We start from the raw sequence: 26,503 nt of genomic DNA on the forward strand, positions 1-26,503 counted from the left end.
CTCAGACACTGATTGACACTCTCTGACTCTCTCTGACACTCTCTATTACTCTCTATAACTCTCTGACACACTCTGACACTCTCACACACTCAGTGTCACCCTCTGACACTCTCTGACACTCTCAGACAATCAATATCACTTCCTCATTTCCCGGCGGAGCAGCAGGAGAAGGTAGCGATTCTTCGGTGGGTGAGTGAAGGCATCAGGAGCTGTGTTTTAAAAGTAAGTACTTACTGTTTTACTTACTGTTTTCCTTGTCTTTGAGTTTCTTTTGGCGCCGGAGGAACCGGAAGCTGGTCGGCAGCGAGGACTCCTGGGTAGGTATTTTCCTTAAAGGTGCGGAGCTGAGAAATGGCAGCCAGTGTAGTGTATTGCTCCTCCTGCAGAATGTTCGAGGTGAGGGAAACCTCCGGTGACCCTGCCGACTTCACCTGCTGGAAGTGCATCCGTCTCCAGCTCCTATCAGACCGTGTTAGGGAATTGGAGCTGGAGCTGGATGAACTGAGGATCATTCGGGAAGCTGAGGGGTTGATAGATAGAAGCTACACGGAGGTCGTTACTCCACAAATCAAAGGCAGCTGGGTAACAGTTAGAGGTGGGAAGAGGTCAGTGCAGGGATCTCCTGTGGTCGTTCCCCTCAACAACAAGTATACAGTTTTTAGATACTGTTGGGGGGGACGGCCTATCGGGGGCAGACTGCAGTGACCGGGCCTCTGGCACGGGGTCCTGCACTGTGGCTCAGAAGGGAAGGAGGGAGAATGGGAGAGCACTAGTCATCGGGGACTCGATGGTGAGGAGTACGGACAGGCGGTTCTGTGGGCGCAGGCGAGACGCACGGATGGTTTGTTGCCTCCCTGGTGCCAGGGTCCGTGATGTTTGTGATCGCGTCTTCAGGATCCTTAAAGGGGAGGGGGAGCAGCCAGAGGTCGTGGTGCACATTGGCACCAACGACGTAGGAAGGAAGGGTGGCACAGATGTTAGAAGTGAGTTTAGGGAGTTAGGCTGGAAGCTGAAAGCTCGGACGGACAGAGTTGTTATCTCTGGTTTGTTGCCGGCGCCACGTGATAGTGAGGCTAGGAATAGGGAGAGAGCACAGCTGAACACGTGGCTGCAGGAATGGTGTAGGAGGGAGGGCTTCCAGTTCTTGGATAATTGGACTGCATTCTGGGGAAGATGGGACCTGTTCAAACAGGACGGGCTGCATCTGAACCAGAGGGGCACCAATATCCTGGGAGGGAGGTTTGCTAGTACTGTTCGGGAGGGTTTAAACTAGTTTGGGAGGGGGATGGGAACCGGACTTGTAATCCAGGGACCAGTGGGTCCACTCAGAAAGACAAAGAGTGTAGTGAGGTATTGGGGAAGGTAGCACTGTCACAGAGGACAGATGGGCACGGAGAAGGGTTAAAGTGCGTATACTTCAACGCAAGAAGCATCAGGAATAAGGTGAGTGAATTGAAGGCGTGGATGGGCACTTGGGACTACGATGTTGTGGCCATCACTGAAACGTGGATAGGTGAGGGGGAGGAATGGTTTTTGGAGGTACCTGGTTATAGATGTTTTCATAAGATTAGGAATGGTGGTAAAAGAGGTGGGGGGTGGCATTGTTAGTTAGAAACAGTGTAACAACTGCTGAAAGAATTTTCGAGGAGGATCTGCCGACTGAGGCACTGTGGGTTGAGGTCAGGAACAGGAAAGGAGCAGTCACCTTGATGGGAGTTTTCTATAGGCCCCCCAATAGCAGCAGGGAGGTGGAAGAGCAGATTGGGAAACAGATTTTGGAAAGGAGCAGAAGTCACAGGGTAGTAATTATGGGGGATTTCAACTTCCCAAATATTGATTGGCAACTCTTTAGATCGAATAGTTTGGATGGGGTAGTGTTTGTGCAGTATGTCCAGGAAGCTTTTCTGACTCAGTATGTAGACTGCCCGACCAGAGGGGAGGCAATATTGGATTTGGTACTAGGTAATGAACCAGGGCAAGTGATAGAGCTGTTGGTGGGCGAGCACTTTGGAGATAGTGATCACAATTCTGTAGCATTCACTGTGGTAATGGAGAGGGATAGGTATGTGCAACAGGGCAAGGTTTACAATTGGGGGAAGGGTAGATATGATGCTGTCAGGCAGGAACTGAGGAGCATAAGTTGGGAGCATATGCTGGCAGGGAAGGGCACGGTCGAAATGTGGAACTTTTTCAAGGAGCAGATAGTAGGGGCCATTGATAAGCATGTCCCTGTCAGACAGGGAAGGGATGGTCATGTGAGGGAACCGTGGTTGACAAGAGAGGTTGAGAGTCTTGTTAGGAAGAAGAAGGATGCGTATATAAAGTTGAGGAAAAAGGGCACAGGCATAGCTCTGGAGGGATACAAGATGGCCAGGAAGGATCTGAAGAAAGGGATTAGGAGAGCTAAGAGAGGGCATGAAAAATGCTTGGCGGGTAGGATAAAAGAAAACCCCAAGGCCTTTTACGCGTATGTCAGAAATATGAGGATGACTAGGGGGACCATAGGTCCCTTCAAGGACAATAGCGGGAGACTGTGTGTTGAGCCGGAAGAGATAAGTGAGGTTTTGAATGAGTACTTCTCTTCGGTATTTACGAATGAGAAGGGGTGTATTACTGAAGAGGACGGTGTGAAACAGACTGGTAAGCTCGAGGAAGTGCTCGTTAGGAGGGAAGATGTGTTGGGGTTTTTGAATAACTTGAAGATAGACAAGTCTCCCGGGCCTGACGGGGTATATCCAAGGATGTTATGGGAAGCAAGGGATGAAATTGCAGAGCCGCTGGCAATGATCTTTTCATCTTCTCTGCTGACGGGGGTGGTACCAGGTGATTGGAGGGTGGCAAATGTTGTGCCCTTGTTCAAGAAAGGGAATAGGAACAACCCTGGGAATTACAGGCCAGTTAGTCTTACTTCGGTGGTAGGCAAGTTGATGGAAAAGGTGCTGAGGGATAGGATTTCTGAGCATCTGGAAAGACACTGCTTGATTCGGGACAGTCAGCACGGTTTTGTGAGGGGTAGGTCTTGCCTCACAAGCCTGATTGAATTCTTTGAGCAGGTGACCAAGCAAGTGGATGAGGGTAAACCAGTGGATGTGGTGTACATGGATTTTAGTAAGGCATTTGATAAGGTCCCCCATGGTAGACTTATGGAGAAAGTCAGGAGGCATGGGATAGTGGGGAATGTGGCCAGTTGGATTAAGAATTGGCTAACTGATAGAAGGCAGAGAGTGGTCTTAGATGGTAAATACTCAGCCTGGAGCCCAGTTACCAGTGGCGTGCCGCAGGGATCAGTTCTGGGTCCTCTCCTGTTTGTGATTTTTATTAACGACTTGGATGAGGAAGTCGAAGGGTGGGTCAGTAAATTTGCAGATGATACAAAGGTTGGTGGAGTTGTGGATACCGAGGAGGGCTATTGTCGTCTGCAAAGGGACTTGGATAGGTTGCAGTGCTGGGCTGAAAAGTGGCAGATGGAGTTTAACCCTGAAAAGTGTGAGGTCGTCCATTTTGGAAGGACAAACACGAATGCAAAATACTGGGTTAACGGTAGGGTTCTTGGGCATGTGGAGGAGCAGAGAGACCTTGGGGTCTATGTGCATAGATCGTTGAAAGTTGCAACTCAAGTGGATAGGGCTGTGAAGAAGGCATATGGGGTGTTAGCGTTCATTAGCAGAGGGATTGAATTTAAGAGCCGTGAGGTGATGATGCAGCTGTACAGGACCTTGGTAAGGCCTCATTTGGAGTACTGTGTGCAGTTCTGGTCGCCTCATTTTAGGAAGGATGTGGAAGCCTTGGAGAGGGTGCAGAGGAGATTTACCAGGATGTTGCCTGGAATGGAGAATAAGTCTTACGAGGAAAGGCTGAACATTCTAGGCCTCTTCTCATTAGAACGGAGAAGGATGAGGGGTGACATGATAGAGGTTTATAAGATGATCAGGGGAATAGATAGGGTAGACAGTCAGAAACTTTTTCCCCGGGTGGAGCAAAGCGTTACAAGGGGTCATAAATTTAAGGTGAAGGGTGGGAGATATAAGGGGGATGTCAGGGGAAGGTTCTTTACCCAGAGAGTGGTCGGGGCATGGAATGCCTTGCCTGGGGAAGTTGTTGAGTCAGAAACTTTAGGGACTTTCAAACGGCTTTTAGATAGGTATATGGATAAAGGAGAATGATGGGGTATAGATTAAATTGTCCTTGACAGAGGACAAAGGATCGGCACAACATCGTGGGCCGAAGGGCCTGTTCTGTGCTGTATTTTTCTATGTTCTATGTTCTATGTTCTATCACTCTCTGACACTCTCTGACACACTCTATCACTCTCTGACACTCTCTATCAATCTCTGACATACTCTGACACTCTCTGACACTCTCGGACACTCACTATCACTCTCTGACACTCCCTATCACTCTCTGACACTCTCTGACACTCTCTGACACTCTCTAACACTCTCTAACACTCTCTAACACTCTCTGACACTCTCTGACACTCTCACTATCACTCTCTGACACTCTCTGACACTCTCTGACACTCTCACTATCACTCTCTGACACTCTCTGACACTCTCTGACACTCTCTGACACTCACTATCACTCTCACTATCACTCTCTGACACTCTCTGACACTCTCTGACACTCTCTGACACTCTCACTATCACTCTCTGACACTCTCTGACACTCTCTGACACTCACTATCACTCTCAGACAATCACTACAACTCTCTGATACTCTCTGACACTCAATATCACTCTCTGACACTCTCTGTCTATCTCTGACACTCTCTGACACTCACTATCACTCTCTGACAGTCTATATCACTCTCAGACACTCCCTATCACTCTCTGACACTCTCTCACACTCTCTGAAACTCTCTATCTTCTCTGACACTCTCTATCACTCTCTGACACTGTCTGACACTGTCTATCACTCTCTGACAATCTCTGACACTCTCGGACACTCACTATCACTCTCTGATACTCTCTGACGCTCACTATCACTCTCTGATACTCTCTGACACTCTCTGACACTCGCTGGCACTCACTATCACTCTCTGACACTCACTATCACTCTCTGACACTCTCTCACACTCTCTGACACTCTCTGACACTCGCTGGCACTCACTATCACTCTCTGACTCTCTCTATCACTCTGACAATCTCTATCAATCTCTGACACTCTCAGACACTCACTATCACTCTCTGACACTATCTCACACTGTCTGACACTCTCTATCACTCTGTGACCCTCTCTATCACTCTCAGACACTCTCAGACACTCACTATCACTCTCTGACACTCTCTATCTCTCTCTGACAATCTCTCACACTCTCTGACACTCTCTATTACTCTCAGACACTCACTATCACTCTCTGACACTCACTATCACTCTCTGACACTCTCTCACACTCTCTCAGATTCTCTGAAACTCTCTGTCTGTCTCTGAAACTCTCTATCACTCTCTGACACTCTCTGACTCTCCCTGACACTCTCTGACACTCTCGGACACTCACTATCACTCTCTGATACTCTCTGACACTCACTATCACTCTCTGATACTCTCTATCAATCTCTGACACTCTCTGACACACTCTGACACTCGCTATCACTCTCTGAGATTCTCTGAAACTCTCTGTCTGTCTCTGAAACTCTCTATCACTCTCTGACACTCTCTGACACTCTCTGTCTCTCCCTGACACTCTCTGACACTCTCGGACACTCACTATCACTCTCTGATACTCTCTGACACTCACTATCACTCTCTGAAACTCTCTATATCTCTCTAACACTCTCTCACACTCTCGGACACTCACTATCAATCTCTGACACTCTCTGACACTCTCTGACACTCACTATCACTCTCTGACACTCTCGATCTATGTCTGACACTCTCTGACACTCACTATCACTCTCTGACAGTCTCTATCACTCTCAGACACTCTCTATCACTCTCAGACACTCTCTGACACTCTCTGACACTCGCTGGCACTCACTATCACTCTCTGACACTCACTATCACTCTCTGACACTCTCTCACACTCTCTCACACTCTCTGACACTCTCTAATACTCTCTGACACTCTCTGACACTCTCTAACACTCACTAACACTCTCAGAAACTCTCTGACACTCGCTATCACTCTCTGACACTCTCTATCTCTCTCTAACACTCTCTGTCCCTCTCTAACTCTCTCTGACACTCTCAGACACTCTCAGACACTCACTATCACTCTCAGATACTCTCTGACACACACTATCACTCTCTGATACTCTCAATCAATCTCTGACACTCTCTATCACTCTCTATCACTCTCTATCACTCTCTATCACTCTCAGACACTCTCAGACACTCACTGTCACTCTCTGACAATCACTATCACTCTCTGACACTCTCTCACACTGTCTGACACTCTCTCACACTCTCTGACACTCTCTGAAACTCTCTATCTCTCTCTGACACTCTCTGACACTCTCAGACACTCTCTGACACTCTCTGACACTCTCAGACACTCTCAGCCACTCACTATCACTCTCTGATACTCTCTGACACTCACTATCACTCTCTGATACTCTCTGACACTCTCTGTCACTCTCTGACACACTCTGACACTCTCAGACACTCAGTGTCACTCTCTGACTCTCGCTGACACTCTCTATCACTCTCTATCACTCTCTGACACACTCTGACACACTCTGACTCTCTCAGACACTCAGTGTCACTCTCTGACACTCTCTGACACTCTCAGACAATCACTGTCACTCTCTGACACTCTCTGACACACTCTGACACTCAGAGACACTCACTGTCACTCTCAGACACTCACTGTCACTCTCAGACACTCTCTGACACTCACTATAACTCTCTGACTATCTCTGTCACTCTCTGACACTCTCTATCAATCTCTGACATACTCTGACACTCTCTGACACTCTCGGACACTCACTATCACTCTCTGACACTCTCTATCAATCTCTGACATACCTTGACACTCTCTGACACTCTCGGACACTCACTATCACTCTCTGACACTCCCTATCACTCTCTGACTTTCTCTGACACTCTCCAACACTCTCCAACACTCTCTAACACTCTCTGACACTCTCTGACACTCTCACTATCACTCTCTGACACTCTCTCACACTCTCTGACACTCTCACTATCACTCTCTGACACTCTCTGACACTCTCTGACACTCTCTGACACTCACTATCACTCTCACTATCACTCTCTGACACTCTCTGACACTCTCTGACACTCTCTGACACTCTCACTATCACTCTCTGACACTCTCTGACACTCTCTGACACTCACTATCACTCTCAGACAATCACTACAACTCTCTGATACTCTCTGACACTCAATATCACTCTCTGACACTCTCTGTCTATCTCTGACACTCTCTGACACTCACTATCACTCTCTGACAGTCTCTATCACTCTCAGACACTCCCTATCACTCTCTGACACTCTCTCACACTCTCTGAAACTCTCTATCTTCTCTGACACTCTCTATCACTCTCTGACACTGTCTGACACTGTCTATCACTCTCTGACAATCTCTGACACTCTCGGACACTCACTATCACTCTCTGATACTCTCTGACGCTCACTATCACTCTCTGATACTCTCTGACACTCTCTGACACTCGCTGGCACTCACTATCACTCTCTGACACTCACTATCACTCTCTGACACTCTCTCACACTCTCTGACACTCTCTGACACTCGCTGGCACTCACTATCACTCTCTGACTCTCTCTATCACTCTGACAATCTCTATCAATCTCTGACACTCTCAGACACTCACTATCACTCTCTGACACTCTCTCACACTGTCTGACACTCTCTATCACTCTGTGACCCTCTCTATCACTCTCAGACACTCTCAGACACTCACTATCACTCTCTGACACTCTCTATCTCTCTCTGACAATCTCTCACACTCTCTGACACTCTCTATTACTCTCAGACACTCACTATCACTCTCTGACACTCACTATCACTCTCTGACACTCTCTCACACTCTCTGAGATTCTCTGAAACTCTCTGTCTGTCTCTGAAACTCTCTATCACTCTCTGACACTCTCTGACACTCTCGGACACTCACTATCACTCTCTGATACTCTCTGACACTCACTATCACTCTCTGATACTCTCTATCAATCTCTGACACTCTCTGACACGCTCTGACACTCGCTATCACTCTCTGAGATTCTCTGAAACTCTCTGTCTGTCTCTGAAACTCTCTATCACTCTCTGACACTCTCTGACACTCTCTGTCTCTCCCTGACACTCTCTGACACTCTCGGACACTCACTATCACTCTCTGATACTCTCTGACACTCACTATCAGTCTCTGAAACTCTCTATATCTCTCTAACACTCTCTCACACTCTCGGACACTCACTATCAATCTCTGACACTCTCTGACACTCTCTGACACTCACTATCACTCTCTGACACTCTCGATCTATGTCTGACACTCTCTGACACTCACTATCACTCTCTGACAGTCTCTATCACTCTCAGACACTCTCTATCACTCTCAGACACTCTCTGACACTCTCTGACACTCGCTGGCACTCACTATCACTCTCTGACACTCACTATCACTCTCTGACACTCTCTCACACTCTCTCACACTCTCTGACACTCTCTAATACTCTCTGACACTCTCTGACACTCTCTAACACTCACTAACACTCTCAGAAACTCTCTGACACTCGCTATCACTCTCTGACACTCTCTCTATCTCTCTAACACTCTCTGTCCCTCTCTAACTCTCTCTGACACTCTCAGACACTCTCAGACACTCACTATCACTCTCAGATACTCTCTGACACACACTATCACTCTCTGATACTCTCTGACACTCTCTGTCACTCTCTGACACACTCTGACACTCTCAGACACTCAGTGTCACTCTCTGACTCTCGCTGACACTCTCTATCACTCTCTATCACTCTCTGACACACTCTGACACACTCTGACACTCTCAGACACTCAGTGTCACTCTCTGACACTCTCTGACACTCTCAGACAATCACTGTCACTCTCTGACACTCTCTGACACACTCTGACACTCAGAGACACTCACTGTCACTCTCAGACACTCACTGTCACTCTCAGACACTCTCTGACACTCACTATAACTCTCTGACAATCTCTATCACTCTCTGACACTCTCTATCAATCTCTGACATACTCTGACACTCTCTGACACTCTCGGACACTCACTATCACTCTCTGACACTCTCTATCAATCTCTGACATACCTTGACACTCTCTGACACTCTCGGACACTCACTATCACTCTCTGACACTCCCTATCACTCTCTGACTTTCTCTGACACTCTCCAACACTCTCTAACACTCTCTGACACTCTCTGACACTCTCTGACACACTCTGACACTCTCACTATCACTCTCTGACACTCTCTCACACTCTCTGACACTCTCTGAAACTCTCTATCTCTCTCTGACACTCTCTATCACTCTCTGACACTCTCTGACACTCTCTATCACTCTCTGACACTCTCTGACACTCTCAGACACTCTCAGCCACTCACTATCATTCTCTGATACTCTCTGACACTCCCTATCACTCTCTGACTTTCTCTGACACTCTCCAACACTCTCTAACACTCTCTGACACTCTCTGACAATCTCTGACACACTCTGACACTCTCACTATCACTCTCTGACACTCTCTCACACTCTCTGACACTCTCTGAAACTCTCTATCTCTCTCTGACACTCTCTATCACTCTCTGACACTCTCTGACACTCTCTATCACTCTCTGACACTCTCTGACACACTCAGACACTCTCAGCCACTCACTATCACTCTCTGATACTCTCTGACACTCACTATCACTCTCTGATACTCTGTGACACTCTCTGTCACTCTCTGACACACTCTGACACTCTCAGACACTCAGTGTCACTCTCTGACTCTCTCTGACACTCTCTATCACTGTCTATCGCTCTCTGACACACTCTGACACTCACAGACACTCAGTGTCACTCTCTGACACTCTCTGACTCTCTCAGACAATCACTATCACTCTCTGACACACTCTATCACTCTCTATCACTCTCTGACACTCTCAGACACTCAGTGTAACTCTCTGACACTCTCTGACACTCTCAGACAATCACTATCACTCTCTGACACTCTCTGACACTCTCTGTAACTCTTTATCACTCTCTGACACCCTCTATCACTCTCTATCACACTCTGACACACTCTGACACTCAGAGACACTCACTGTCACTCTCAGGCACTCTCTGACACTCACTATCACTCTCTGACACTCACTATCACTCTCTGACACTCTCTATCAATCTCTGACATACTCTGACACTCTCTGACACTCTCAGATACTCACTATCACTCTCTGACACTCTCTATCACTCTCTGATACTCTCTGACACTCTCTGACACTCGCTGGTACTCTCTGACACTCTCTATCACTCTCAGACACTCTCAGACACTCACTATCACTCTCTGACACTCTCTATCTCTCTCTGACACTCTCACTCTCTCTGACACTCTCTGACACTCTCTATCACTCTCAAGCACTCACTATCACTCTCTGACACTCACTATCACTCTCTGACACTCTCTCACACTCTCTGACACTCACTGAAACTCTCTATCTCTCTCTGACACTCTCTATCACTCTCTGACACTCTCTGACACTCTCTATCACTCTCTGACACTCTCTGACACTCTCAGACACTCTCAGCCACTCACTATCATTCTCTGATACTCTCTGACACTCCCTATCACTCTCTGACTTTCTCTGACACTCTCCAACACTCTCTAACACTCTCTGACACTCTCTGACAATCTCTGACACACTCTGACACTCTCACTATCACTCTCTGACACTCTCTCACACTCTCTGACACTCTCTGAAACTCTCTATCTCTCTCTGACACTCTCTATCACTCTCTGACACTCTCTGACACTCTCAGACACTCTCAGCCACTCACTATCATTCTCTGATACTCTCTGACACTCACTATCACTCTCTGATACTCTGTGACACTCTCTGTCACTCTCTGACACACTCTGACACTCTCAGACACTCAGTGTCACTCTCTGACTCTCTCTGACACTCTCTATCACTGTCTATCGCTCTCTGACACACTCTGACACTCACAGACACTCAGTGTCACTCTCTGACACTCTCTGACTCTCTCAGACAATCACTATCACTCTCTGACACACTCTATCACTCTCTATCACTCTCTGACACACTCTGACACTCTCAGACACTCAGTGTAACTCTCTGACACTCTCTGACACTCTCAGACAATCACTATCACTCTCTGACACTCTCTGACACTCTCTGTAACTCTTTATCACTCTCTGACACCCTCTATCACTCTCTATCACACTCTGACACACTCTGACACTCAGAGACACTCACTGTCACTCTCAGGCACTCTCTGACACTCACTATCACTCTCTGACACTCACTATCACTCTCTGACACTCTCTATCAATCTCTGACATACTCTGACACTCTCTGACACTCTCAGATACTCACTATCACTCTCTGACACTCTCTATCACTCTCTGATACTCTCTGACACTCTCTGACACTCGCTGGTACTCTCTGACACTCTCTATCACTCTCAGACACTCTCAGACACTCACTATCACTCTCTGACACTCTCTATCTCTCTCTGACACTCTCACTCTCTCTGACACTCTCTGACACTCTCTATCACTCTCAAGCACTCACTATCACTCTCTGACACTCACTATCACTCTCTGACACTCTCTCACACTCTCTGACACTCACTGAAACTCTCTATCTCTCTCTGACACACTCTATCACTCTCTGACACTCTCTATCACTCTCTGACACTCTCAGACACTCTCAGACACTCACTATCACTCTCTGACACTCTCAATCTCTCTCTGACACTCTCTGTCACTCTCTGACACTCTCTGACACTCTCTATCACTCTCAGACACTCACTATCACTCTCTGACACTCACTATCACTCTCTGACACTCACTATCACTCTCTGACACTCTCTCACACTCTCTGACACTCACTGAAACTCTCTATCTCTCTCTGACACTCTCTATCACTCTCTGACACCCGCTGACACTCTCTATCACTCTCTGACACTCTCTCACACTCTCTCACACTCTCTGACACTCTCTAATGCTCTCTGACACTCTCTGACACTCTCTGACACTCTCTATCACTCTCAGACACTCTCAGACACTCACTATCACTCTCTGACACCTCTGACACTCTCTGACACTCACTATCACACTCAGACACTCACTATCACTCCCTGATACTCTCTGACACTCACTATCACTCTCTGACACTCTCGATCTATGTCTGACACTCTCTGACACTCACTATCACTCTCTGAGATTCTCTGAAACTCTCTGTCTGTCTCTGAAACTCTCTATCACTCTCTGACACTCTCTATCACTCTCTATCACTCTCTATCACTCTCAGACACTCTCAGACACTCACTATCACTCTCTCACACTCTCTGACACTCTCTAATACTCTCTGACACTCTCTGACACTCTCTAATACTCTCTGACACACTCAGACACTCACTATCACTCTCTGACACTCTCTATCTCTCTCTGACACTCTCTGACACTCTCTGACACTCTCTGACACTCTCTATCACTCTCAGACACTCACTATCACTCTCTGACACTCATTATCACTCTCTGACACTCTCTATCACTCTCTGACACTCTCTGAAACTCTCTATCCCTCTCTGACACTCTCTATCACTCTCTGACACTCTCTGACACTCTCTATCACTCTCTGACACTCTCTGACACTCACTATCACTCTCTGATACTCTCCGACACTCACTGTCACTCTCAGACACTCTCTGACACTCACTATCATTCTCTGACAACCTCTGACAACCTCTGACCCTCTCTGACACTCTCAGACACTCTCAGACACTCACTATCACTCTCTGATAGTCTCTGACACACACTATCACTCTCTGCTACTCTCTATTAATCTCTGACACTCCCTATCACTCTCTATCATTCTCAGACACGGTCAGACACTCACTGTCACTCTCTGACACTCACTATCACTCTCTGACACTCTCTCACACTGTCTGACACTCTCTCACACTCTCTGACACTCTCTGTCACTCTCTGACACACTCTGACACTCTCTATCACTCTCTATCACTCTCTGACACACTCTGACACTCTCAGACACTCAGTGTCACTCTCTGACACTCTCTGACACACTCTATCACTCTCTATCACTCTCTGACGCACTCTGACACTCAGAGACCCTCACTGTCACTCTCAGACACTCTCTGACACTCACTATCACTCTCTGATACTCTCTATCAATCTCTGACACACTCTATCAATCTCTATCACTCTCTATCACTCTCAGACAGTCTCAGACATTCACTGTCACTCTCTGACACTCACTATCACTCTCTGACACTCTCTCACACTGTCTGACACTCTCTGAAACTCTCTATCTCTCTCTGACACTCTCTGTCACTCTCTGACTCTCTCTGACACTCTCGATCACTCTCTATCACTCTCTGACACACTCTGACACACTCTGACACTCTCAGACACTCAGTGTCACTCTCTGACACTCTCAGACAATCACTATCACTCTCTGACACTCTCTGACACACTCTATCACTCTCTATCACTCTCTGACACACTCTGACACTCAGAAACACTCACTGTCACTCTCAGACACTCTCTGACACTCACTATCACTCTCTGACAACCTCTGACAACCTCTGACCCTCTCTGACACTCTCAGACACTCTCAGACACTCACTATCACTCTCTGATACTCTCTGACACACACTATCACTCTCTGCTACTCTCTATTAATCTCTGACACTCCCTATCACTCTCTATCACTCTCAGACACGCTCAGACACTCACTGTCACTCTCTGACAATCACTATCACTCTCTGACACTCTCTCACACTGTCTGACACTCTCTCACACTCTCTGACACTCTCTGACACTCTCTATCACTCTCTGACACTCTCTGACAATCTCAGACACTCTCAGACACTCACTATCACTCTCTGATACACTCTGACACTCACTATCACTCTCTGATACTCTCTGACACTCTCTGTCACTCTCTGACACACTCTGACACTCTCAGACACTCAGTGTCACTCTCTGACACTCCCTATCACTCTCTGACATTCTCTGACACTCTCCAACACTCTCTAACACTCTCTGACCCTCTCTGACACTCTCACTATCACTCTCTGACACTCACTATCACTCTCAGACACTCACTATCACTCCCTGATACTCTCTGACACTCACTGTCACTCTCTGACACTCTCGATCTATGTCTGACACTCTCTGACACTCACTATCACTCTCTGACAGTCTCTCTCACTCTCAGACACTCTCTATCACTCTCAGACACTCTCAGACACTCACTATCACTCTCTGACACTCTCTATCACTCTCTGACACTCTGACACTCTCTGACACTCTCTGACTCTCACTCACACTCTCTCACACTCTCTGACACCCTCTAATAATCTCTGACACTCTCTGACACTCACTATCACTCTCTGATACTCTCTGACGCTCACTATCATTCTCTGATACTTTCTGACACTCAATATCACTCTCTGACACTCTCTATCACTCTCTATCACTCTCTGACACTCTCTGACACTCTCTGACACTCTCTGGCACTCTCTGGCACTCTCTGGCACTCACTATCGCTCTCTGACACTCTCTATCACTCTGTGACACTCTCTATCACTCTCTGACACTCTCAGACACTCACTATCACTCTCTGACACTATCTCACACTCTCTGAGACTATTTATCACTCTGTGACACTCTCTATCACTCTCAGACACTCTCAGACACTCACTATCACTCTCTGACACTCTCTATCACTCTCTGACACTCTCTATCACTCTCAGACACTCTCTGACACTCCCTATCACTCGCTGACACTCTCTGACACTCTCTGACACTCACTATCACTCTCAGACCCTCACTATAACTCTCTGATACTCTCTGAAACTCTCTATCTATCTCTGACACTCTCTGACACTCACTATCACTCTCTGACACTCTCTCACACTCTCTGACACTCTCTATCACTCTCAGACCCTCACTATAACTCTCTGATACTCTCTGACACTCACTATCACTCTCTGACACTCTCTATCTATCTCTGACACTCTATGACACTCACTATCACTCTCTGACACTCTCTCACACTCTCTGACACTCTCTATCACTCTGTGCCACTCTCTATCACTCTCAGACACTCTCAGACACTCACTATCACTCTCTGACACTCTCTTTCTCTCTCTGACACTCTCTCACACTCTCTGACACTCTCTGACACTCTCTATCACTCTCAGACACTCACTATCACTCTCTGACACTCACTATCACTCTCTGACACTCACTATCACTCTCTGAGATTCTCTGAAACTCTCTGTCTGTCTCTGAAACTCTCTGTCACTCTCTGACACTCTCTGACACTCTCTGACACTCTCTGACACTCCCTGACTCTCCCTGACACTCTCTGACACTTTCGGACACTCACTATCACTCTCTGATACTCTCTGACACTCACTATCACTCTCTGATACTCTCTATCAATCTCTGACACTCTCTGACAGTCTCCATCACTCTCAGACACTCTCTCACACACTCTGAAACTCTCTATCTCTCTCTGACACTCTCTATCACTCTCTGACACTCTCAGACACTCACTATCACTCTCTGATACTCTCTGACGCTCACTATCACTCTCTGATACTCTCTGAAACTCAATATCACTCTCTGACACTCTCTATCACTCTCTGGCACTCTCTGACACACTCTGACAGTCTCCATCACTCTCAGACACTCTCTCACACACTCTGAAACTCTCTATCTCTCTCTGACACTCAATATCACTCTCTGACACTCTCTGACGCTCACTATCACTCTCTGATACTCTCTGACACACAATATCACTCTCTGACACTCTCTATCACTTTCTGACACTCTCTGACACTCTCTGACACTCTCTGACACTCGCTGGCACTCACTATCACTCTCTGACACTCTCTATCACTTTCTGACACTCTCTATCACTCTCTGACACTCTCACACACTCTCTGACACTCTCTAATACTCTCTGACACTCTCTATCATTCTCAGACACTCTCAGACACTCACTATCACTCTCTGATGCTCTCTGAAGCTCACTATCACTCTCTGACACTCTCTGAAACTCAATATCACTCTCTGACACTCTCTATCACTCTCTGACACTCTCTGACACTCTCTGACACTCTCTGATACTCGCTGGCACTCACTATCACTCTCTGACTCTCTCTATCACTCTCTGACAATCTCTATCACTCTCTGACACTCTCTGACACTCTCAGACATTCTCATACACTCACTATCACTCTCTGACAGCCTCTGACAACCTCTGACACTCTCTGACACTCTCAGACACTTTCAGACACTCACTATCAATCTCTGATACTCTCTGACACACACTATCACTCTCTGATACTCTCTATCAATCTCTGACACTCTCTATCACTCTCTATCACTCTCTATCACTCTCAGACACTCTCAGACACTCACTGTCACTCTCTGACACTCACTATCACTCTCTGACACTCTCTCACACTGTCTGACACTCTCTCACACTCTCTGAAACTCTCTATCTCTCTCTGACACTCTCTATCACTCTCTGACACTCTCTGACACTCTCTATCACTCTCTTACACTCTTTGACACTCTCAGACACTCTCAGACACTCACTATCAGTCTCTGATACTCTCTGACACTCACTATCACTCTCTGATACTCTCCGACACTCTCTGTCACTCTCTGACACACTCTGACACTCTCAGACACTCAGTGTCACTCTCTGACTCTCTCTGACACTCTCGATCACTCTCTATCACTCTCTATAACTCTCTGACACACTCTGACACTCTCAGACACTCAGTGTCACTCTCTGACACTCTCAGACAATCACTATCACTCTCTGACACTCTCTGACACACTCTATCACTCTCTATCACTCTCTGACACACTCTGACACTCAGAGACACTCACTGTCACTCTCAGACACTCTCTGACACTCACTATCACTCTCTGACAACCTCGGACAACCTCTGACCCTCTCAGACACTCACTATCACTCTCTGATACTCTCTGACACACACTATCACTCTCTGCTACTCTCTATTAATCTCTGACACTCCCTATCACTCTCTATCACTCTCAGACACGCTCAGACACTCACTGTCACTCTCTGACACTCACTATCACTCTCTGACACTCTCTCACACTGTCTGACACTCTCTCACACCCTCTGACACTCTCTGAAACTCTCTATCTCTCTCTGACACTCTCTGTCGCTCCCTGACACTCTCTGACACTCTCTATCACTCTCTGACACTCTCTGACACTCTCAGACACTCTCAGACACTCACTATCACTCTCTGACACTCTCTATCACTCTCTGATACTCTCTGACACTCTCTGACACTCTCTGACACTCAGAAACACTCACTGTCACTCTCAGACACTCTCTGACACTCACTATCACTCTCTGACAACCTCTGACAACCTCTGACCCTCTCTGACACTCTCAGACACTCTCAGACACTCACTATCACTCTCTGATACTCTCTGACACACACTATCACTCTCTGCTACTCTCTATTAATCTCTGACACTCCCTATCACTCTCTATCACTCTCAGACACGCTCAGACACTCACTGTCACTCTCTGACAATCACTATCACTCTCTGACACTCTCTCACACTGTCTGACACTCTCTCACACTCTCTGACACTCTCTGACACTCTCTATCACTCTCTGACACTCTCTGACAATCTCAGACACTCTCAGACACTCACTATCACTCTCTGATACACTCTGACACTCACTATCACTCTCTGATACTCTCTGACACTCTCTGTCACTCTCTGACACACTCTGACACTCTCAGACACTCAGTGTCACTCTCTGACACTCCCTATCACTCTCTGACATTCTCTGACACTCTCCAACACTCTCTAACACTCTCTGACCCTCTCTGACACTCTCACTATCACTCTCTGACACTCACTATCACTCTCAGACACTCACTATCACTCCCTGATACTCTCTGACACTCACTGTCACTCTCTGACACTCTCGATCTATGTCTGACACTCTCTGACACTCACTATCACTCTCTGACAGTCTCTCTCACTCTCAGACACTCTCTATCACTCTCAGACACTCTCAGACACTCACTATCACTCTCTGACACTCTCTATCACTCTCTGACACTCTGACACTCTCTGACACTCTCTGACTCTCACTCACACTCTCTCACACTCTCTGACACCCTCTAATAATCTCTGACACTCTCTGACACTCACTATCACTCTCTGATACTCTCTGACGCTCACTATCATTCTCTGATACTTTCTGACACTCAATATCACTCTCTGACACTCTCTATCACTCTCTATCACTCTCTGACACTCTCTGACACTCTCTGACACTCTCTGGCACTCTCTGGCACTCTCTGGCACTCACTATCGCTCTCTGACACTCTCTATCACTCTGTGACACTCTCTATCACTCTCTGACACTCTCAGACACTCACTATCACTCTCTGACACTATCTCACACTCTCTGAGACTATTTATCACTCTGTGACACTCTCTATCACTCTCAGACACTCTCAGACACTCACTATCACTCTCTGACACTCTCTATCACTCTCTGACACTCTCTATCACTCTCAGACACTCTCTGACACTCCCTATCACTCGCTGACACTCTCTGACACTCTCTGACACTCACTATCACTCTCAGACCCTCACTATAACTCTCTGATACTCTCTGAAACTCTCTATCTATCTCTGACACTCTCTGACACTCACTATCACTCTCTGACACTCTCTCACACTCTCTGACACTCTCTATCACTCTCAGACACTCTCTGACACTCTCTGACACTCACTATCACTCTCAGACCCTCACTATAACTCTCTGATACTCTCTGACACTCACTATCACTCTCTGACACTCTCTATCTATCTCTGACACTCTCTGACACTCACTATCACTCTCTGACACTCTCTCACACTCTCTGACACTCTCTATCCTTCTGTGCCACTCTCTATCACTCTCAGACACTCTCAGACACTCACTATCACTCTCTGACACTCTCTTTCTCTCTCTGACACTCTCTCACACTCTCTGACACTCTCTGACACTCTCTATCACTCTCAGACACTCACTATCACTCTCTGACACTCACTATCACTCTCTGACACTCACTATCACTCTCTGAGATTCTCTGAAACTCTCTGTCTGTCTCTGAAACTCTCTGTCACTCTCTGACACTCTCTGACACTCTCTGACACTCCCTGACTCTCCCTGACACTCTCTGACACTTTCGGACACTCACTATCACTGTCTGATACTCTCTGACACTCACTATCACTCTCTGATACTCTCTATCAATCTCTGACACTCTCTGACAGTCTCCATCACTCTCAGACACTCTCTCACACACTCTGAAACTCTCTATCTCTCTCTGACACTCTCTATCACTCTCTGACACTCTCAGACACTCACTATCACTCTCTGATACTCTCTGACGCTCACTATCACTCTCTGATACTCTCTGAAACTCAATATCACTCTCTGACACTCTCTATCACTCTCTGGCACTCTCTGACACTCTCTGACAGTCTCCATCACTCTCAGACACTCTCTCACACACTCTGAAACTCTCTATCTCTCTCTGACACTCAATATCACTCTCTGACACTCTCTGACGCTCACTATCACTCTCTGATACTCTCTGACACACAATATCACTCTCTGACACTCTCTATCACTTTCTGACACTCTCTGACACTCTCTGACACTCTCTGACACTCGCTGGCACTCACTATCACTCTCTGACACTCTCTATCACTTTCTGACATTCTCTATCACTCTCTGATACTCTCAGACACTCAATATCACTCTCTGACACTCTCACACACTCTCTGACACTCTCTAATACTCTCTGACACTCTCTATCATTCTCAGACACTCTCAGACACTCACTATCACTCTCTGATGCTCTCTGACGCTCACTATCACTCTCTGATACTCTCTGAAACTCAATATCACTCTCTGACATTCTCTATCACTCTCTGACACTCTCTGACACTCTCTGACACTCTCTGATACTCGCTGGCACTCACTATCACTCTCTGACTCTCTCTATCACTCTCTGACAATCTCTATCACTCTCTGACACTCTCTGACACTCTCAGACATTCTCATACACTCACTATCACTCTCTGACAGCCTCTGACAACCTCTGACACTCTCTGACACTCTCAGACACTTTCAGACACTCACTATCAATCTCTGATACTCTCTGACACACACTATCACTCTCTGATACTCTCTATCAATCTCTGACACTCTCTATCACTCTCTATCACTCTCTATCACTCTCAGACACTCTCAGACACTCACTGTCACTCTCTGACACTCACTATCACTCTCTGACACTCTCTCACACTGTCTGACACTCTCTCACACTCTCTGACACTCTCTGAAACTCGCTATCTCTCTCTGACACTCTCTATCACTCTCTGACACTCTCTGACACTCTCTATCACTCTCTTACACTCTTTGACACTCTCAGACACTCTCAGACACTCACTATCAGTCTCTGATACTCTCTGACACTCACTATCACTCTCTGATACTCTCCGACACTCTCTGTCACTCTCTGACACACTCTGACACTCTCAGACACTCAGTGTCACTCTCTGACTCTCTCTGACACTCTCGATCACTCTCTATCACTCTCTATAACTCTCTGACACACTCTGACACTCTCAGACACTCACTATCACTCTCTGACACTCTCTGACACACTCTATCACTCTCTATCACTCTCTGACACACTCTGACACTCAGAGACACTCACTGTCACTCTCAGACACTCTCTGACACTCACTATCACTCTCTGACAACCTCGGACAACCTCTGACCCTCTCAGACACTCACTATCACTCTCTGATACTCTCTGACACACACTATCACTCTCTGCTACTCTCTATTAATCTCTGACACTCCCTATCACTCTCTATCACTCTCAGACACGCTCAGACACTCACTGTCACTCTCTGACACTCACTATCACTCTCTGACACTCTCTCACACTGTCTGACACTCTCTCACACCCTCTGACACTCTCTGAAACTCTCTATCTCTCTCTGACACTCTCTGTCGCTCCCTGACACTCTCTGACACTCTCTATCACTCTCTGACACTCTCTGACACTCTCAGACACTCTCAGACACTCACTATCACTCTCTGATACTCTCTGACACTCACTATCACTCTCTGATACTCTCTGACACTCTCTGTCACTCTCTGACACACTCTGACACTCTCAGACACTCAGTGTCACTCTCTGACTCTCTCTGACACTCTCTATCACTCTCTATCACTCTCTGACACACTCTGACACTCAGAGACACTCAGTGTCACTCTCAGACACTCTCTCACACTCAGAGACACTCACTGTCACTCTCTATCACTCTCTGACACTCTCTATCAATCTCTGACATTCTCTGACACTCTCACTATCACTCTCTGACACTCTCTGACACTCACAGACACTCTCTGACACTCTCTCACACTGTCTGACACTCTCTCACACTCTCTGACACTCTCTGAAACTCTCTATCTCTCTCTGACACTCTCTATCACTCTCTATCACTCTCTATCACTCTCTGACACTCTCTGACACTCTCTATCACTCTCTGACACTCTCTGACACTCTCAGACACTCACTATCACTCTCTGTTACACTCTGACACTCACTATCACTCTCTGATACTCTCTGACACTCTCTGTCACTCTCTGACACACTCTGACACTCTCAGACACTCAGTGTCACTCTCTGACTCTCTCTGACAATCTCTATCACTCTCTATCACTCTCTGACACACTCTGACACTCTCAGACACTCAGTGTCACTCTCTGACACTCTCTGACATACTCTATCACTCTCTATCACTCTCTGACACACTCTGACACTCAGAGACACTCACTGTCACTCTCAGACACACTCTGACACTCACTATCACTCTCTGACACTCTCTATCACTCTCTGACACTCTCTATCAATCTCTGACATACTCTGACACTCTCTGACACTCTCGGACACTCACTATCACTCTCTGACACTCCCTATCACTCTCTGACATTCTCTGACACTCTCCAACACTCTCTAACACTCTCTGACCCTCTCTGACACTCTCACTATCACTCTCTGACACTCTCTGACACTCACTATCACTCTCAGACACTCACTATCACTCCCTGATACTCTCTGACACTCACTGTCACTCTCTGACACTCTCGATCTATGTCTGACACTCTCTGACACTCACTATCACTCTCTGACAGTCTCTCTCACTCTCAGACACTCTCTATCACTCTCAGACATCTCAGACACTCACTATCACTCTCTGACACTCTCTATCACTCTCTGACACTCTGACACTCTCTGACACTCTCTGACTCTCACTGACACTCTCTCACACTCTCTGACACCCTCTAATAATCTCTGACACTCTCTGACACTCACTATCACTCTCTGATACTCTCTGACGCTCACTATCATTCTCTGATACTTTCTGACACTCAATATCACTCTCTGACACTCTCTATCACTCTCTGACACTCTCTGACACTCTCTGGCACTCTCTGGCACTCTCTGGCACTCACTATCGCTCTCTGACACTCTCTAGCACTCTCTGACACTCTCAGACACTCACTATCACTCTCTGACACTCTCTCACACTCTCTGAGACTATTTATCACTCTGTGACACTCTCTATCACTCTCAGACACTCTCAGACACTCACTATCACTCTCTGACACTCTCTATCACTCTCTGACACTCTCTATCACTCTCAGACACTCTCTGACACTCCCTATCACTCGCTGACACTCTCTGACACTCTCTGACACTCACTATCACTCTCAGACCCTCACTATAACTCTCTGATACTCTCTGACACTCACTATCACTCTCTGACACTCTCTATCTATCTCTGACACTCTCTGACACTCACTATCACTCTCTGACACTCTCTCACACTCTCTGACACTCTCTATCACTCTGTGCCACTCTCTGACACTCTCTGACACTCACTATCACTCTCAGACCCTCACTATAACTCTCTGATACTCTCTGTCACTCACTATCACTCTCTGACACTCTCTATCTATCTCTGACACTCTCTGACACTCACTATCATTCTCTGACACTCTCTCACACTCTCTGACACTCTCTATCACTCTGTGCCACTCTCTATCACTCTCAGACACTCTCAGACACTCACTATCACTCTCTGACACTCTCTATCTCTCTCTGACACTCTCTGACACTCTCTGACACTCTCTGACACTCTCTATCACTCTCAGACACTCACTATCACTCTCTGACACTCACTATCACTCTCTGACACTCACTATCACTCTCTGAGATTCTCTGAAACTCTCTGTCTGTCTCTGAAACTCTCTGTCACTCTCTGACACTCTCTGACACTCTCTGACACTCTCTGACACTCCCTGACTCTCTTTGACACTCTCTGACACTTTTGGACACTCACTATCACTCTCTGATACTCTCTGACACTCACTATCACTCTCTGATACTCTCTATCAATCTCTGACACTCTCTGACAGTCTCCATCACTCTCAGACACTCTCTCACACACTCTGAAACTCTCTATCTCTCTCTGACACTCTCTATCACTCTCTGACACTCTCAGACACTCACTAGCACTCTCTGATACTCTCTGACGCTCACTATCATCTCTGATACTATCTGACACTCAATATCACTCTCTGACACTCTCTGACGCTCACTATCACTCTCTGATAGTCTCTGACACTCAATATCACTCTCTGACACTCTCTATCACTTTCTGACACTCTCTGACACTCTCTGACACTCTCTGACACTCGCTGGCACTCACTATCACTCTCTGACACTCTCTATCACTCTCTGACACTCTCTATCACTCTGATAATCTCAGACACTCAATATCACTCTCTGACACTCTCTCACACTCTCTGACACTCTCTAATACTCTCTGACACTCTCTATCATTCTCAGACACTCACTATCACTCTCTGATGCTCTCTGACGCTCACTATCACTCTCTGATACTCTCTGAAACTCAATATCACTCTCTGACACTCTCTGACACTCTCTATCAGTCTCTGACACTCTCTGACACTCTCTGACACTCTCTGATACTCGCTGGCACTCACTATCACTCTCTGACTCTCTCTATCACTCTCTGACAATCTCTATCGCTCTCTGACACTCTCTGACACTCTCAGACATTCTCATACACTCACTATCACTCTCTGACAGCCTCTGACAACCTCTGACACTCTCTGACACTCTCAGACACTTTCAGACACTCACTATCAATCTCTGATACTCTCTGACACACACTATCACTCTCTGATACTCTCTATCAATCTCTGACACTCTCTATCACTCTCTATCACTCTCTATCACTCTCAGACACTCTCAGACACTCACTGTCACTCTCTGACACTCACTATCACTCTCTGACACTCTCTCACACTGTCTGACACTCTCTGACACTCTCTGACACTCTCTGACACTCTCTATCACTCTCTGACACTCTCTGACACTCTCTATCACTCTCTGACACTCTCTGACACTCTCAGACACTCTCAGACACTCACTATCAGTCTCTGATACTCTCTGACACTCACTATCACTCTCTGATACTCTCCGACACTCTCTGTCACTCTCTGACACACTCTGACACTCTCAGACACTCAGTGTCACTCTCTGACTCTCTTTGACACTCTCGATCACTCTCTATCACTCTCTATCACTCTCTGACACACTCTGACACTCTCAGACACTCAGCGTCACTGTCTGACACTCTCAGACAATCACTATCACTCTCTGACACTCTCTATCACTCTCAGACACTCTCTATCACTCTCAGACATCTCAGACACTCACTATCACTCTCTGACACTCTCTATCACTCTCTGACACTCTGACACTCTCTGACACTCTCTGACTCTCACTGACACTCTCTCACACTCTCTGACACCCTCTAATAATCTCTGACACTCTCTGACACTCACTATCACTCTCTGATACTCTCTGACGCTCACTATCATTCTCTGATACTTTCTGACACTCAATATCACTCTCTGACACTCTCTATCACTCTCTGACACTCTCTGACACTCTCTGGCACTCTCTGGCACTCTCTGGCACTCACTATCGCTCTCTGACACTCTCTAGCACTCTCTGACACTCTCAGACACTCACTATCACTCTCTGACACTCTCTCACACTCTCTGAGACTATTTATCACTCTGTGACACTCTCTATCACTCTCAGACACTCTCAGACACTCACTATCACTCTCTGACACTCTCTATCACTCTCTGACACTCTCTATCACTCTCAGACACTCTCTGACACTCCCTATCACTCGCTGACACTCTCTGACACTCTCTGACACTCACTATCACTCTCAGACCCTCACTATAACTCTCTGATACTCTCTGACACTCACTATCACTCTCTGACACTCTCTATCTATCTCTGACACTCTCTGACACTCACTATCACTCTCTGACACTCTCTCACACTCTCTGACACTCTCTATCACTCTGTGCCACTCTCTGACACTCTCTGACACTCACTATCACTCTCAGACCCTCACTATAACTCTCTGATACTCTCTGTCACTCACTATCACTCTCTGACACTCTCTATCTATCTCTGACACTCTCTGACACTCACTATCATTCTCTGACACTCTCTCACACTCTCTGACACTCTCTATCACTCTGTGCCACTCTCTATCACTCTCAGACACTCTCAGACACTCACTATCACTCTCTGACACTCTCTATCTCTCTCTGACACTCTCTCACACTCTCTGACACTCTCTGACACTCTCTATCACTCTCAGACACTCACTATCACTCTCTGACACTCACTATCACTCTCTGACACTCACTATCACTCTCTGAGATTCTCTGAAACTCTCTGTCTGTCTCTGAAACTCTCTGTCACTCTCTGACACTCTCTGACACTCTCTGACACTCCCTGACTCTCTTTGACACTCTCTGACACTTTTGGACACTCACTATCACTCTCTGATACTCTCTGACACTCACTATCACTCTCTGATACTCTCTATCAATCTCTGACACTCTCTGACAGTCTCCATCACTCTCAGACACTCTCTCACACACTCTGAAACTCTCTATCTCTCTCTGACACTCTCTATCACTCTCTGACACTCTCAGACACTCACTAGCACTCTCTGATACTCTCTGACGCTCACTATCATCTCTGATACTATCTGACACTCAATATCACTCTCTGACAC

Source organism: Heterodontus francisci, chromosome 11 (genome assembly GCF_036365525.1).
Source record: "Heterodontus francisci isolate sHetFra1 chromosome 11, sHetFra1.hap1, whole genome shotgun sequence".
NCBI lineage: Eukaryota > Metazoa > Chordata > Chondrichthyes > Heterodontiformes > Heterodontidae > Heterodontus > Heterodontus francisci.